The sequence below is a fragment of the Acinonyx jubatus genome, chromosome B2 (genome assembly GCF_027475565.1).
Source record: "Acinonyx jubatus isolate Ajub_Pintada_27869175 chromosome B2, VMU_Ajub_asm_v1.0, whole genome shotgun sequence".
In the NCBI taxonomy this organism is placed as follows: domain Eukaryota; kingdom Metazoa; phylum Chordata; class Mammalia; order Carnivora; family Felidae; genus Acinonyx; species Acinonyx jubatus.
The window spans coordinates 106097882-106113100 of NC_069385.1; the positions used below are offsets into that span (position 1 = coordinate 106097882).

General features: G+C 42.8%; 1 protein-coding gene and 1 pseudogene across 3 annotated transcripts in view; both read left to right on the top strand.

The window, feature by feature from the left end:
- The window catches only part of RCAN2 (regulator of calcineurin 2), a 268263-nt gene that overhangs the window by 89109 nt on the left and 163935 nt on the right, over positions 1-15219 (top strand). The gene's annotated exons all lie outside the window — the stretch shown is intronic.
- LOC128315625 (heat shock cognate 71 kDa protein-like) lies at positions 6138-12640 on the top strand (annotated as a pseudogene).

Here is a 15219-nt window from a genome sequence, read left to right on the forward strand (position 1 = left end):
ATTTGTCCTGTTCTTACTACTCTTTGAATGTGGACTTTTTAAAGAGGGATGCTTTGCCTGAGTCTTCTTGAAATTCTCCTTGGAGACTTAGATAAAGCAGCTGTTTAAAACGGTCTAAATCATTACTTTGCTGTTTCTCATGAGAAATCCAAGTTTCATTTCTTACTGAGATCTTTTATTTGAGTGGTTGCTACCTGTTTGAGGAAAGATATACTTAAAAACTAGCAGCATATACTGCCATTGGCTCTTGACTGCATTAGTTTTGATCCTGCTTTCATGTAAATCTGACTATGCTGAGGATGCTAAAAGGGACCTCTTACTGTGTTGTGTTTCTGCACCTTGGCCTTTATCTCCTTGGCTGCCTCCTCCCTGTTCCCCACCCCACTGGCAGTCTATGGCTGCTTGACCAAACAGTCCAGTGATAAGAGTTCATGAGGAAAAGAGCCGTTGAATATTTTTCTGGTACTGGGACACAATGCTGTCTCACTCCCATGCTCCAGGAGCTCAGACTTTGGGGTTTAAAATTTTTTTAAGTTTATTTATTTATTTTGCAAGAGAGAGAGAGAGAGAGAGAGCAGGAGAGGGGCAGAGAGAGACAGAGAGAGAGAGGGAGGGAGAGAGAGAATCCCAAGCGGGCTCTGCACTGTCAGCACAAAGCTTGATGTGGGGCTTGAACTCACGAACCATGAGATCATGACCTGAGCTGAAACCAAGAATCAGATGCTTAACCTACTGAGCCACCCAGGCTCCCCATGAGACTTTGGAGTTTTAGGGTCAACTTTAGAGGTCTCTGTCACCTTTAGTGGACAGTGGAGGTCGGAGGACTTAGTTTTTGGATATTTGTTCCTGAATCCCCCCATACCTAATTGTATACCTAGTCTCCAAATGAAATACAGTGATTTTTATTTCAGAGAAACCATCAGCTACTTGTCTATTTTTTTGAAACATGATGGGAATAAAGCATAAAGTAGAAGGGATTAAAATGCTGTTTTTACACTGAAAGTTCACTGATAATTTGTAGCCAAGTCATTCAAGGAGGTGGCCTCTAAAAGTGTGAAGTGTGTCTTTTAAAGTGTTCACAGACAACTTACGTTAAAGTAAAGGGTTTACTAAAAGCAGAGCACAAGACCTGTTTCTCTCTTGAGTCTTATATGAACATGAACAGAAAGAGTGGATGGAAACATTTGTTTCAAATTGCTATAAACCTCAAACAGCCGTCCCTGGTCTCCCATCAAAATCATTAATGCTGTGAAGGCTGAGATCAGTGAGGACTGGACCAAAGGTTTATGGCTTTGATAAGCGTATTTGAAGCCTAAGAAAGAAATGAAACAGACCAAGAAATATCTGCCAGAATTTAATGAGATTTGGAGCAATGACTTTATTTGAGAAAATTACATATCTATCTTTATTTTTTTTTACATTGAGTATGCACGGAGACTCTCATATCCAAATTTCCCAAGCCTGTTATAAGATGGTAGTATGAATCTTCGCAGATTAAATTTACTGATATGCCATCTTTTATTGCAGAATAGGTTGCATCCAGCTATTGTGTAATTTTTGCAATTAATTTTTTGTAATTAATTACACTCATGAGATCGTAACTGGTTTCTTTAGAAGAAAGAACTGCTCAGAATTTGGGGAAGTGGGTGCTTTTACCCCTGGTATGTGGAAAAGGAAATAATATCTGTGGTACAGTCTTGTAGGGGGTTGTATGTGTGTGTGTGTGTGTGCGTGTGTGTGTGTGTGTGTGTGTGTCTATAGATTTCCATGGGGAAGCTGATATAACAATGTGGGAAGCAGTGTGCCCAGTGTCATATATCTCAGATTTCCTAGACCCTGCCCTCCATTTTACTACCAGGTTAGCCTTTTTTTCTGCCTTTGCAACATTTAACATCTGATAGTTTGTTTGTATTAGAAAGAAATTGACAGATTCAAAACCAATATATTCAATGTATATCAAAGAACTACATTTCTAAACTGTACTAAAAGTATACTTATTTCGTGGATTCTATTTAAATTTCTAGAGTAATTTCTATTCCAAGCCACATTTAAGAATTGAATATATAGCTAGTAAGGTACTCTAGACCAGGCCGGAGCGTCAGTGTGAACAAAAGCAGGGTTTCGAGAACAGCTTTCACGAGCAGATCCCAAATAACAAGCAAAAGTATAGTACTCACCTTATAGCAAATTACCTTTGTATAGCACCTTAGATATAAATACTTAGTGGTTATGAAGTTATAAAGATTAATATTTCAAGCAGCGTGGTCTGTGATCAAAAGAGTAACAATATCCCCTTCCAGATCATCTCCTCTGAGATTATACCACTACCCCCATACCCTGCCCTAAAACACAAATACCAAGTAGCAAATCCTCCCCTCAGAGGCCCAGAACACTTGCTCACAGTGCAGCAGGATACAATTATCTTGGGAGGTTTTTGTAAACTTTTTCTGTGCATGTAAAAGTTTTGCTACTGTTAATAATTCTCTCTGTGTGAAGATCTATTTTAAAGAGTGTGGGAGCAGGGAAGGGTAGGTAGGAATGAAAAATACATTCCAGATACCACCCTTTAATAGTACATCCCACTAACCTAAATCTGGCCAGCAGGCCTTTGAAAAGCTAAACATCCAAGGTCAAGAACTGCCCAGCAGTCGGAGCTTGCAGAATTATTTTTTATTGCAACACACACACACACACACACACACACACACACACACGGACACTTATCTAGACACACAACACACATGTAAAATATTTTTTTTAGCACATAATAAGTGCTGGGTAACTAGGTGCTGGTTGGTAGGCTGAATCCAGTTGTTTCAAGTTTTTGGGTTTTGTACTCAAACTTCTGCTACTTCAGCATTTCAGATACATTCATTCCTAATATGTTAGTGGCAACATGACCAAGTTCCCCAAATCACAAGCACTGTTTTCCAGAGCTTGCTTTTTTATTTATTTATTTATTTATTTATTTATTTATTTATTTATGCGTCTGTCCACAAGCTTCCACCTCATTATAAGGGCAAAGTCTCAGGCATCCGACTTCTCTGGGCTCTGCTGGGAGTGGAAGAAAGACATCTGAGTTGACGATGAGTATTTTCATTGTCCAGTGAATCATTATATATATATTTACCATTAAAGCCGTTTGCCACATGCCTGAAGATGTGCTAATGATTGTGGAGGACTTGGAAAGCTTCAGGGAGATGTTCAAGCAGAAATTTAAGTGATACCCACTACCTCCGCTTGCACAGTTCACAAGTTACTTTGAAACTGACCTGAACATACTCAGACTGGGGGCCGCACGCACGGACCAGCCTCCTGCACTACACAAGTCAAAGTCAGGCAGGCACACCTCCTCCTGGGGAAAGGGTTGGGGCATCTTGTGCGGCTCTTTTTTCCTCTCTGCACTTCTTCTTACCTTTGATAATTAGAGCTCGTGGGGAAAGGCACCCAAATCTCGACCCTCTTTCCAAAACTCAAAGGAGACTCTTGGAGGGCACTGGCAATGAATGTCCCAGTTGCAGGGATGGGCAACACCTTCCCCAAAACCAAAGCGGAAAGAGATAAGACCATGGGCTGGTTCCTGCCTGAGTCGTAAGGACAGAGGAGGAAAGGTGATTCTGGAACCAGGAGGTTCTGATCCGAAACTGTGGGCAAACTCGTGCTGCAGGAAGTATTCTGTGTGGGAGCAGTAGTTGCCTGCTGATGCCGGGAAGCATGGCTGAGTTTTGTCCCTCTGATTATCCTGGGTGACGGTTCTTGGAATCTGTTGTAAGAGGATCACTAGGAAACTTGCTATAAAACTGAGTTCTCTGTCGTTTCACAGAGTTTCTGTTACAGTGGCGTAGAATTGGGCTCAGAAAGGTGCATTTTTAACAACCATCATGGGTGTTTCTCCTGCCGGTGGTCGGTGAAGTAGGTATTTTAAGAAGTGCCACCAGCCATAGAGAATAGGGTCCAAGGCAGAGAGAAGCCTTTCTTTTCTTACAAATATTGGTCATTTTTTTTTCTTGAAAATGGCCAGTACCACCTTTTCGCCCCACTGCTATGGGATAGTGGCCACGGGAGCCCTGAGCCAGGTCTCCCCTACATGCAGTGGGGCATGGACAATGCCTGGGATTTCTGGGCCACAGGAATAGATGCCGATGTGAGGGCAGGGGCAAGAGAAAGAAAGAAGCAACGAAAAGCATCAACTGTCAGGAACTAATGGGAGAAACTGATTCCCAGGCAGGGCAGTGCTGCCTTCACCTCTGAGAGCAACCAGTCATGTCTCCCCGATGTTAGCATTCTGGTTCAAGATAAATGGTAGTTGAGGATGAGAGGGGTGGGCAATGAGCTTTCTTGGAAGTCTGGATTCAGTGGACTTGAGTAAGTACCCAGGAGAGTAGAAGACCATGCCAGGTAGAGAAACCAGTGAAAACCAGGCAGCCCTCCCAGTGGAGGTGGTCGCATGAACAGGCAAGGTAGAGAAGAAATTCCAGGTTTTGGCAGAATACATAAAGATGGGAAACCAACAATTAGAGGTGGAAACCAGAGGTGGAATCCAGAACCTGGAGGAAATTTCCAGATGCAGGACATTTGTTTTTGGCTAGAAGATAACGGGTGGGATATAGGATTGCTGAGTTGCCTCGTGTATTCCAGGAACAGGGGTGTTCACTTTGGAGTTACCCTCGTGCAGTGGTTCGAATTGTGCCCCACCTCCAAAGGTAGGTCCATTCAGAACCTGTGAACGGGGCTTTATTTGATAAAAGTGTCATTGCAAACATAATTAAGTTAAAGATCTCAAGATAAGATCCTCCTGGATGAGGGTGAGCCCCACATCCAATGACAAGTGTCCTGAGAAGAGGAAAGGAGAAGGGGAGAACGCAGAAGAGAAGGTGATAGGAATATGGTGGCAGGGATTGGAGTGATGTGTCTGTAGGTCAGGGCACATCCAAGACAGCCAGCAGCCACAGGAGCTAGGAGAGAGGCTTGGAAAGGGACTGTGCCCTGAAGCCTCCAGGAGGAACCAACCTTGCCAGCACCTTGATTTCACACCTCTGGCTTCCAAAACTGTGAGGGAATGCATTTCTGTTGTTGGAAAGCACTGGGTTTGTGGTAATTTGCAACCCTAGGAAACAAACACATCTTTTCCGCTGTTCTCGATGTTATAGATTTGGGCAACCTGGCATTCTGCTTTGAAAATGCAAGTATCTCAGCGAGTTAAGTGTTTATTATTCATCATGCAGAAGAAGTTTTGTTAACTAAACATTTTACTCCTCCTAATGACCTAGGAAGGAGAAATAGTTGTGAGTTATTCCCAGGGGTTGGGGGAGAAAAATGGGAGAATTGGAATCAAACACTTCTACTTTAGGCATATTTTGTTACTAGCTGTTTGACCACGGGAAAGTCACTTAACCTCTCTGAAAATTAGTTTCGATATCTAGAAGATGAGAATTTTAATGCTTATATATCAAGCTGCTGCAATATAAGGAATCAGTAAGACAGGCCTTGTCAAACTGTTTGTAAAACCTTGGGCGATTATATGAACGTATAATAGCATTTGTTTTGTGGCAGGGAACGCTTTTAGGAGGAAGAGCTGCTTAGATTTATAGAAAAAGTTGGCCTGGAATGAAGCTGAAGACAAGGACAGGTAGCCCCAAACCTCTGCTATAAAATGTTTCCTGGTCTAATGAAAAAGGAAGGGATTTCAAATGTACCCCAGGACATATCGTTCTTCCTGGTCCATGAAAAGGGCTCTGGCCAACTGATCTGGAACCCTAACATGGTGTTTAATACAATGTCTGTGAAGAAGAAAAATGTAGTTGAGGTGCTAAAATAATATCGAGACCAACTTTGCAACTGGATCCACTTCTCGGTTAGTGACATGCTGTTGGGAGTGTCAGTGTTGAGTGACATCTTAGTGCCCTGAGTTTATGTAGCTTCTAAAGGTACTGTGTTCATGCATAAGGAATGTTTGGGTTTTTTTTAATATTGATTTATTTTTGAGAAAGAGACAAACAGAGGAGGGGCAGAGAGAGAGAGAGAGGAAGACACAGAATCCAAAGCAGGCTCCAGGCTCTGAGCTGTCAGCACAGAGCCCGACGTGGAGCTCGAACTTGTGAACCGTGAGATCATGGCCTGAGCCAAAGTCGGACGCTCAACTGACTGAGCCACCCAGGTGCCCCGGAATGTTTTTGGTTCTAGAACAGTGTTTCTCAAACCCGAGCAGTGTGCAGACACTTGGAAAAGGAAAACAAAATGTCTAGACTTCAATTTAATAGTTTTCACAATGTGCTACCTGAGTGAATACAACACAAAGCTAAACAGGCACAGGGCGTCCATGAATGCCATGCTGGCTCTCCAGATTGTGCTGAGCAGGGACCACACGGAAGCAACTCTACCTAAGGGCCCTGCAGTTGGTGTTGATCTTGGCACCACCTGCTCTTGTGTGGTTGTCTTCCGGCACAGGAAAGTGGAAATGATCAGGGAAATCAAACCACCCCAAGTTATGTCACCTTTAGTGACACCAAACCATTGGTTGATCCAGTCGCAATGAATCCCAGCAACACGGTTTTTGATGCCAAGCACCTGATTGGACGTAGATTCGACGATGCTGTTGTCCAGTCCGATAGGAAGCATTGGCCCTTCATGGTGGTGAATGATGCTGGCAGGCCCAAAGTCCAAGCAAAATACAAGGGAGAGACAAAACTGTTTCTATCCAGAAGAGATGTCCTCTCTGGTTTTGACAAAGATGAAGGAAATTGCAGAGGCCCACCTCGGGAAGACTGTTCCCAAGGCTGTTGTCGCAGTACCTACTTTCTTCAATGGTGCTCAGCGTCAAGCTAGCAATGATGCTGACCTGTTGCAGACCTTAGTGTACTCAGATTCATCAATGAACCAACTGCTGTGGCTGTTGCTTATGGCTTAGACAAAAAGGTTGGAGCTGAAAGGAATGTGCTCATCTTTGACTTCGGAAGTGGCGCTTTTGATGTGTCAGCTCTCACTATTGAAGATGGGATCCTTGAGGTCAAATCTACATCTGGAGACACCCACTTAGGTGAAAAAGACTTTGACAACTGAATGGCCAACCATTTTATTGCAGAGTTCAAGGATAAATGTAAGAAGGACATCAGCGAGAACAAGAGGGCAGTCCATCACCTCCATACTGCTCGCAAATGTGCTAAGCATATACTTTCTTCCAGCAGCCAGGCCAGCGTTTTTTTTTTTTTTAATTTTTTTAACGTTTATTTATTTTTGAGACAGAGAGAGACAGAGCATGAACGGGGGAGGGGCAGAGAGAGAGGGAGACACAGAATTGGAAGCAGGCTCCAGGCTCTGAGCCATCAGCCCAGAGACCGACGCGGGGCTCGAACTCATGGACCGCGAGATCGTGACCTGAGCCGAAGTCGGACGCTCAACCGACTGAGCCACCCAGGCGCCCCCCAGGTGCCTCCCAGCACCCAGGCCAGTATTGAGAGTGATTCTTTGTATGAAGGAATCAACTTCTATACCTCTATTACTCACGCCCAGTTTGAAGAATTAAGTGCTGACCTGTTCCACGGCACCCTGGACCCTGTAGAAAAAGCCCTTTGGGATGCCAAACTAGACAAGTCTTGGATCCATGATATTGTCCTGGTGGGTGGTTCTATCCATATTCCCAAGTTTATAGACTTCTTCAAGACTTCTTCAATGGAAAGGAACTGAATAAGACCATCAACCCTGATGAAGCTGTTGCTTATGATGCAGCTGCCCAGGCAGCCATTCTTTCTGGAGAAATATCTGAAAATGTTCAAGATTTGCTGCTGTTGAATGTCACTCCTCTTTCTCTTGGCATTGAAACTGGTAGAGGAGTCATGACTGCCTTATCAAGGGCGATACCACCATTCCTACCCCTTTCCTAAGATTGAAGTCACTTTTGATATCGATGCTAATGGCATCCTCAGGGTCTCTGCTGTGGATAAGAGCACAGGAAAAGAGAACGAGATTGCCATCACAAAGGACAAGGGCTGCTTGAGCAAGGGAGACATTGAGCTCATGGCCCAGGAAGCCGAGAAGTACAAAGCTGAAGATGAGATGCAGTGGGACAAAGTGTCTTCCAAGAATTCATTTGAATCTCACACATTCAACATGAAAGCAACCATTGAAAATGAAAAACTTCAGGGCAGAATCAACAATGAGGACAAACAGAAGATTCTTGACAAGTGTAATGAAGTCATCAACTGGCTTGATAAGAACCAGACTGCTGATAAGGAAGAATTTGAACATAGCAGAAAGAGCTAGAGAAAGTCTGCAACCCCATCATGACCAAGCTGTACCAGAGCGCAGGAGGCGTGCTGGGAGGAATGTTTTGGGGCTTCCCTGGTGGTGGAGCTCCCCCATCTGGTGGTGCCTCCTCTGTGCCCACCATTGAAGAGGTTGATTAAGCCAACCTGAGAATAGGTCTAGCATTGTTCTGCATGAGACGTTTGAAGGACCCAAATTGGTAGCAAATGCCATGGAAGTTTTAAAGTCAAGCTGCTGTAGTAAATAAACTAGGCATCCTTGATACTTGAATATGTAATGTGTGTGCAGGGGAAGGAAATAAACATTGCACTTTATAAGCACTGTATGGTAAGTGGAAAATGCAATGTCTTAAATAAAACTGTATTTAAAATCGGCACCAAAAATAAAATAAAATAAATAGGCACAAAGTCCCTATACTTGTTGCTTTCATATAGGCCAAACATTAAATACAATCAAAACTAAAAACAACCACTATAAAACACTGGCTAATTTAGTGTGACTGATGATATTCTTTGCTAGTTGATTCACTGATCACAATGTGAACTGGGTACTGAATGCTGACTCAAGTTCTTTGGAGTTTGGCATGCCCCATATTCTCCAGGACTTTCTCTCTTGGAAGTTCTGCAAACCCTAATTTGTGCAGCAGGCTGTACAAATACATCTATTACATTTGACTTTTTTCTTTGCTCATTAGTCTGTGAGAATGAGTAGCAGCCGTGTCAACCCTGCAGACATAAAAATAAATGCCAGTATGGGCTCTGGTCATCTGTGATGTACCATGATCGTCCAGATGATCCAGAAGATGTCAATATTACTGTGTTAAGGTTGTCATCTAAATGAAAACACCACATTAAACATTCTCATAGTAGTAGCCATGGACCACTTTGAATACATCTTTGGAACTCTGTCGACTCACCACAGCTTAGAAACACTGGTTTATACAGAACCTGGGCTTAATATATGAATTACGTTTTTTTCATTTTACATTTATTACAAATATAATAGATATTCACTGTAGACATTTCAGAAAATTGAAATAATTCAAAAAATAAAATAAACACTATAATGCCATCATGCAGAGAAAAGGCACCGTTAACATTTAAATATCTTTTGTTTCACTATGCAAATACATGTGTATGCATATCTTTCTGTACCCTATTGAAGAACTTTTTTTCACTTAGCAAAGCACTGAGGGCAGCTTTCCAGATTACTAAATATTCTCCTACAATAACATTTTGATTGCCTTCAATTCGTCAATTCTTGGTGTCTGTCAGAATGTTCTTAATTGAATATTTAGATTGTTTCCAGTTTTCTGCCATCATAAATTATGCTGTGATAAATGAGCTTATTCCTGAGTTTTGTTACTCGTGAATAATGAGTGTATTTACTCGTGGGATATTGTCCTAGTATTAGAACTCCTACATGAAAGAGAATGCAAAATTTAAAAGATTTGTGCACATACTAATTTTATGAATCAAATATGTTAAAATAAAGACGTGGTGGTGATAACTCATAGCTGGATGAGGACGCATGGCTTAGGTGATTGTGAAAAATGATTGGTTCATTATTGGTACTCTGGGACAGAGAAAGCTGACTTAAAATGAAAACTTTTTAATATCATAGGGCAGTAATTTATTTGCATATAAAGGGCCTATTATTATTGTTTTAAATGAATGAATACATGATTTTATCTCTTACGTTTTTGGAAATAATTATAAACTCAGAAGAAGTTGCAAAAATAGTACAGAGAGATCCCCTGTACCCTTCCTTCAGCTTTCCCCAGAGGTAGCATGTTACTTAACTATGGTACGTTATCAGAACCAGGATATTGATATTGGGATTATACTATTACCTAGATTATAGAGTTTACTCAGATTTTACCAACTTTTATTTATTTTTTACATTTTTTTAACATTCATTTATTTTTGAGAGAGACAGAGCATGATCAGGAGAAGGGCAGAGAAAGAAGGAGACACAGAATTGGAAGCAGGTTCCAGGCTCTGAGCTGTCAGCAAAGAGCCCGGCGCAGGGCTCCAACTCGCCAGTGGTGAGATCATGACCTGGGCTAAAGTTGGACACTTAACCGACTAAGCTACTCAGGTGCCCCAGATTTTACCAAATTTTACATCTAGTCACTGTGTATGTGTGTGTGTGTGTGTGTGTGTGTGTGTGTGTGTGTGTGTGTTGTTCTATGAAATTGTCTCATATGTGGAGATTCTCCTTAGAGAACCGTTCCATCATCACTACACGGGAACTCCCTTCGACGATCCTTTCCGGCCTCCCCTTCCCCTCACTCCCTGGAAATCATTGTTCTGTTCCCCACCTCTATAACTTTGTCATTTTTAGAATGTTACATGAATGAAGCCACACTAGGGCATTTGTTGTGAAACACAGTAACTTCAACAAGCCTGGGAAGTATGCCCTAGGTTTCTGTTTACTCTTTGGCCATCAAGGTTGTTGTAGCTGAGATCAGAAGGAAGAGATGTCTCTTTGACATCATTGTAATGAACAAAAATCCCCTAAAAGCTAGAAATGTATTCTATTCAGTTTCGTATCTCTGTCATCCTGGATGATACTCATTATATGCAATAGCCTATATGGAACAATGCCTGAAGCGATCAGAATCGACATGAGCTGTAGATTCATCAGCTTCACCATGCCACTGGACACCCTCGCATCTCAACCCTGCCTGGCACCTCGCACAGTGCCAGGCAGTTGTTGGTATGTCTTAGTCAGCTTGGGCTGCTATCACAAAAATACCATAGATGGGATGGCTTTAAACAACAAACAAGTATTTCTGACAACTCTGGAGGCTGCTAAGTCCAAGATCAAGGTGCTGGCAGATCTGGGGTTTGGTGAGGGCCCCGTTCTTGGTTTGCAGATGGTCGTACTCTTGCTGTGTCCTCACATGGTGGAGAGCAGAGACATGGAGCGAGCTCTTGTGTCCCCTCCTTAAAAGGATACTAATCCCATTCACGAGGGCTCCACCCTTTGGCTTATTTCCCAAAGACTTCACCTCCTAATATTATCCTATTTGGGGTGTGGTTTCAAAATATGCATTTTGGGGGGACACAGGCATTGATTCCATGTCGAGGCACCAGATAAATATCTTTTGAATAAATGAGGCATTATTGTCTCTCTTTTATGGTTCCTCTGGCCCAAATCCCAGAAGTCTGTAGGCCTTCTGTGTGGTGTTCTCACAGCTAAGCACGAATAACATATGCATCCTTTACAATTCTGAACACCATGTTAACAAACCCTGGAGCAGTAACCCTCAGTGCAATGCCGTGGAATAAAGAAATCCAGTCTACGTTTGGTCCTACTGCTTCTACCGACCTTACATTTAATCTTCTCTTGTTAATACAAGTGATTCTGAACCTATGCCCAAGATCCAGACAAGAAACATAGGGAGAGAATGTGGGATTCAATCACGGAGCAAAGACGTTAGGTGAATCTAATTGAGGGGGAAAATAAACTAGCTGCAACTTGGTTAAAGGAGCAGAATTTCTTCTCCCTAAATTAGGTGTTAAACACTGAAATAAGCGAATGATAAAAATTGGTCTAAGGCATAACTAGAAGTATATTCGATATGCAGGGCTCCGAAACTAATTCCAACTGGAAGAACTGGGCATTGGGTCCCCTGCTGACGTAGCTCACAGAACTAAACAGTTAGAAAGACACCAGCTTGTTCATCTGGAATCTGGGTAGAATCAGCTTTGAAACACAGTGCCCGGATCCCATGGCTAGATACTGAATTTGACAGATAAATGTGTCACAGTCCTGAATCTTTGACCCAGAGAACATGGCACCCCTGGTGGGTAAATGTTTCTTTCCAAATTGGGAAAATGACTTTACAACCCACGGAAGATGCTAAGGGAAGCAGAGAGATGATGAAATGAGCCAACCTCCATAGCCCTAATGCTTCTCTGCTAAGTTTAGGAATGCATCTTGCCATCAGTTTTATTTGTGGTTAGACGCTATTAAAGGTGTTGGAAATGGTCTGACATAATATTGCAGAATTAGCCTTGAAGTTTGATTTGAAATGTGTAATTAATATTAGATGTATTAGTTTATTTCGAGAAGGGTACAATACCTTGATTACACATGTACATTGTTTTTTACCTATTTAAGAGATCAGCCTTGAGCACAGCTGATTCTTCCCCGTTGTAGCATTTTCTCCATCTGGTTTTCAGGATCCTATCTTGCCCGAGGCCTGTGCTATAGCCGCTTTGCTGATTTGTCTTCCTCTGTTCAACCTCAAGTTGGAGTGTTCGGACTCAGCCTTGGCTCTACCTTTCCACTCTCCCTAGCCCTATCCCATCTCACAGCATAAACACCACGGATGCACTGGTGACCCTCCAATGCACGTATCTGACCTGGATCTCTGTTCTGAGATCCCAAATTGGATCTTCGTCTGCTCTTTGGCATCCCTGCTCCCGTCAAGGCCTCGCAAACCTTGTAGACCTAAGGCCAATTCATGACCCGTACCACCGCCACCCTGTCACGACCCCTGGCAGTTTCTTTCCCTTAAGGGTTCCCCATCTCAGGAGATAGGAAAAAACTCTTCCTTTTAGTTGTTCACGCCAAAATTCTTACAGTCATCCATGACTCTTCCCTTTTTCTCATGAGGCACAACCAGTCTTATCAGGGAATGCGTTCACTGCTTCTTCAAAGCACATGATTACTACCATTTCCATTTCCACTATCTCCACTGTTTCTGCCCTCGTGGATCCACACCACCATCATCTCTTACCTGGATTACTGCGACTGCCTATTAGATAGTCTTCCTTTTTTGCTCTAGTCCCCACACATGAATGAAGGAGGTCCTGTTTAAAAGGTAAGGCAGATCCCGTCTCCCCAATGCTCAAAACCCTCCGCTGGCTCCCATTTCATTAAAGACAAAAGCAAAAGTCTTAACAGTATCCCACAAGGCCCCATGTGACCTACTTTTTATATAGAAAATGTAAAAGAAAAAGGAAAATAGAGGGCATGAATAAAAAGTGTAGCAGTCTCTCAGGCAGAGAAGAACTTCCACTTATCTATTGAGATCCTGAAGAATCAGTTATACATAGCCCATATCTATAATAAGAAATCTCCAACGTGAGTCTGAATGTCCTGACTTTTGGACCAGTTTTTATCCATTGGACTGTGTTCAATAATTCTACCACACCCTGCTTTTATTCTTCCAGCATGGCCAGCCACATTTTGAGCTAATAAGTCATAAATGTGGAACTGGCATAGGCACTAATGAAAAGTAATGCAGGACTTATTCAGCACATTTTAATTTACGCAAATGCCAAATCGTAGAAGCTCCGCTGACGTCTCTTGGTTAAGACCTGTGTATAAAGAACTTATTTCAGAACCTTTTTGTCTAGATTTACTGCTGCTGACGAATAGAGTTCTTGAATTCTGGAGTGCTCAGCACCTGTCAAGGACTTAAATCTGATCACTGCTAATAACAACAGTGTATCACTTCCTTACCAAACAAGAGAAGTATCAGCTATTGTTAGAACAACGCATCCTTTTGAATAGACCCTGCAGGGCATTGTCACAAAGCCTGAGCCGTGGAGGGTTGACTGGTGTGGCTCAGCTTTCAAACATAAGTCATCTTGCACGTTAGTTATCATTCAGACTTGAAAACACAGGCCTAAGGACTTCCGTTTCCACAGCATTCAGGCGTGTTCACCTGGAGCGAGATTTGCTGATTTACTCTGAAAGTGTGCTCACAGTGTTGGCCACGCTGGCGGTTGCAGGCAGGGTGGGGAAGAGGTGAGGAGAAGCTGGACCCTAGGAGACTGGGGAGAAAACAGGCAGGTGGAAGAGAAAATGTAGGAGGCTCCACCGACCACCACAAACTAGATGAATTCAAACCAACTAAAACAAAACGTAAAAAGAAAGAATTCAGAAGAGGCTCCAAGAGGCAAGAAAAAAGGTAGTAAGTGGCCAGGCATTCTGTGGAGAAGCCAGGAAGTGCCAGAGAAGGGAGGCAAGAGAAAGGAGAAGCAGGAGTGTAGGGAAATGGATAATGTAGGAGAGGGCGGAGAGAACCATCCTTTTAGGAGCTAGCTGTGATGCTTCTTTTTCCTGGCAATCGGGGGCAGGGTTCAAGTATTACATGCTCAAAAGGCAATCTGTTCCTTCGTCAGAAGTCCAAGTACTCCAAGTACAGTGTATGGAAAGTTCTGTGTACTGACACCATCATCCATAAGAAATGCCCTTCACCTCACCATTTCCTTTGGGACAGAAAGTCTGACCAAAAGGGGTAGTAGCCACGTTTTTATTGAGCAATTACTACATGCCACTTGCGGCACTGAGTGCTCCGTTTGCATGATCTCAGTGAATTCTTACAGCGCCACGAGTCAATAAATGTCATTATCCCCATTGTCACAGGAGTCGGAACTGACAGTGAGAGAAAGTTGCCCACAGCTAGTTCGAGACGTGGCTTTAAATTCATGGACATAGGTTCCCAAACCCCACGCTTAAACAAGTGTAGTAAACTGTGATACATAACACATTGAAACACTATTAGGAAGAATTTCAAGGTCATCTGGTTCCATTGTCAAATTCCAGGCTGTCAACTCTTTCAGGCTGATGATGGGATTTTTAATGGTCTGTTGCAAAGTTAGAAAAATAAGGACATTATTATGAAATTTTAATATCACCAAGTTTACTTAGAGCATTTTTTTAAATGTTTATTTATTTTTAAGAGATGGAGAGACAGAGTATGAGTGGGGAAGGGGCAGAGAGAGAGGGTGAGACACAGAATCCGAAGCAGGCTCCAGGCTCTGAGCTGTCAGCACAGAGCCCAATGCGGGGCTCGAACCCACCAGCCGTGGGATCATGACCTGAGCCGAAGTCGGACGCTCAACCGACTGAGCCACCCAGGCGCCCCTCTTAGAGAATTTCTTATTCTGATAGTGTGTCATCCTTTTTTCATAAGTCTCTAAAACAATGACC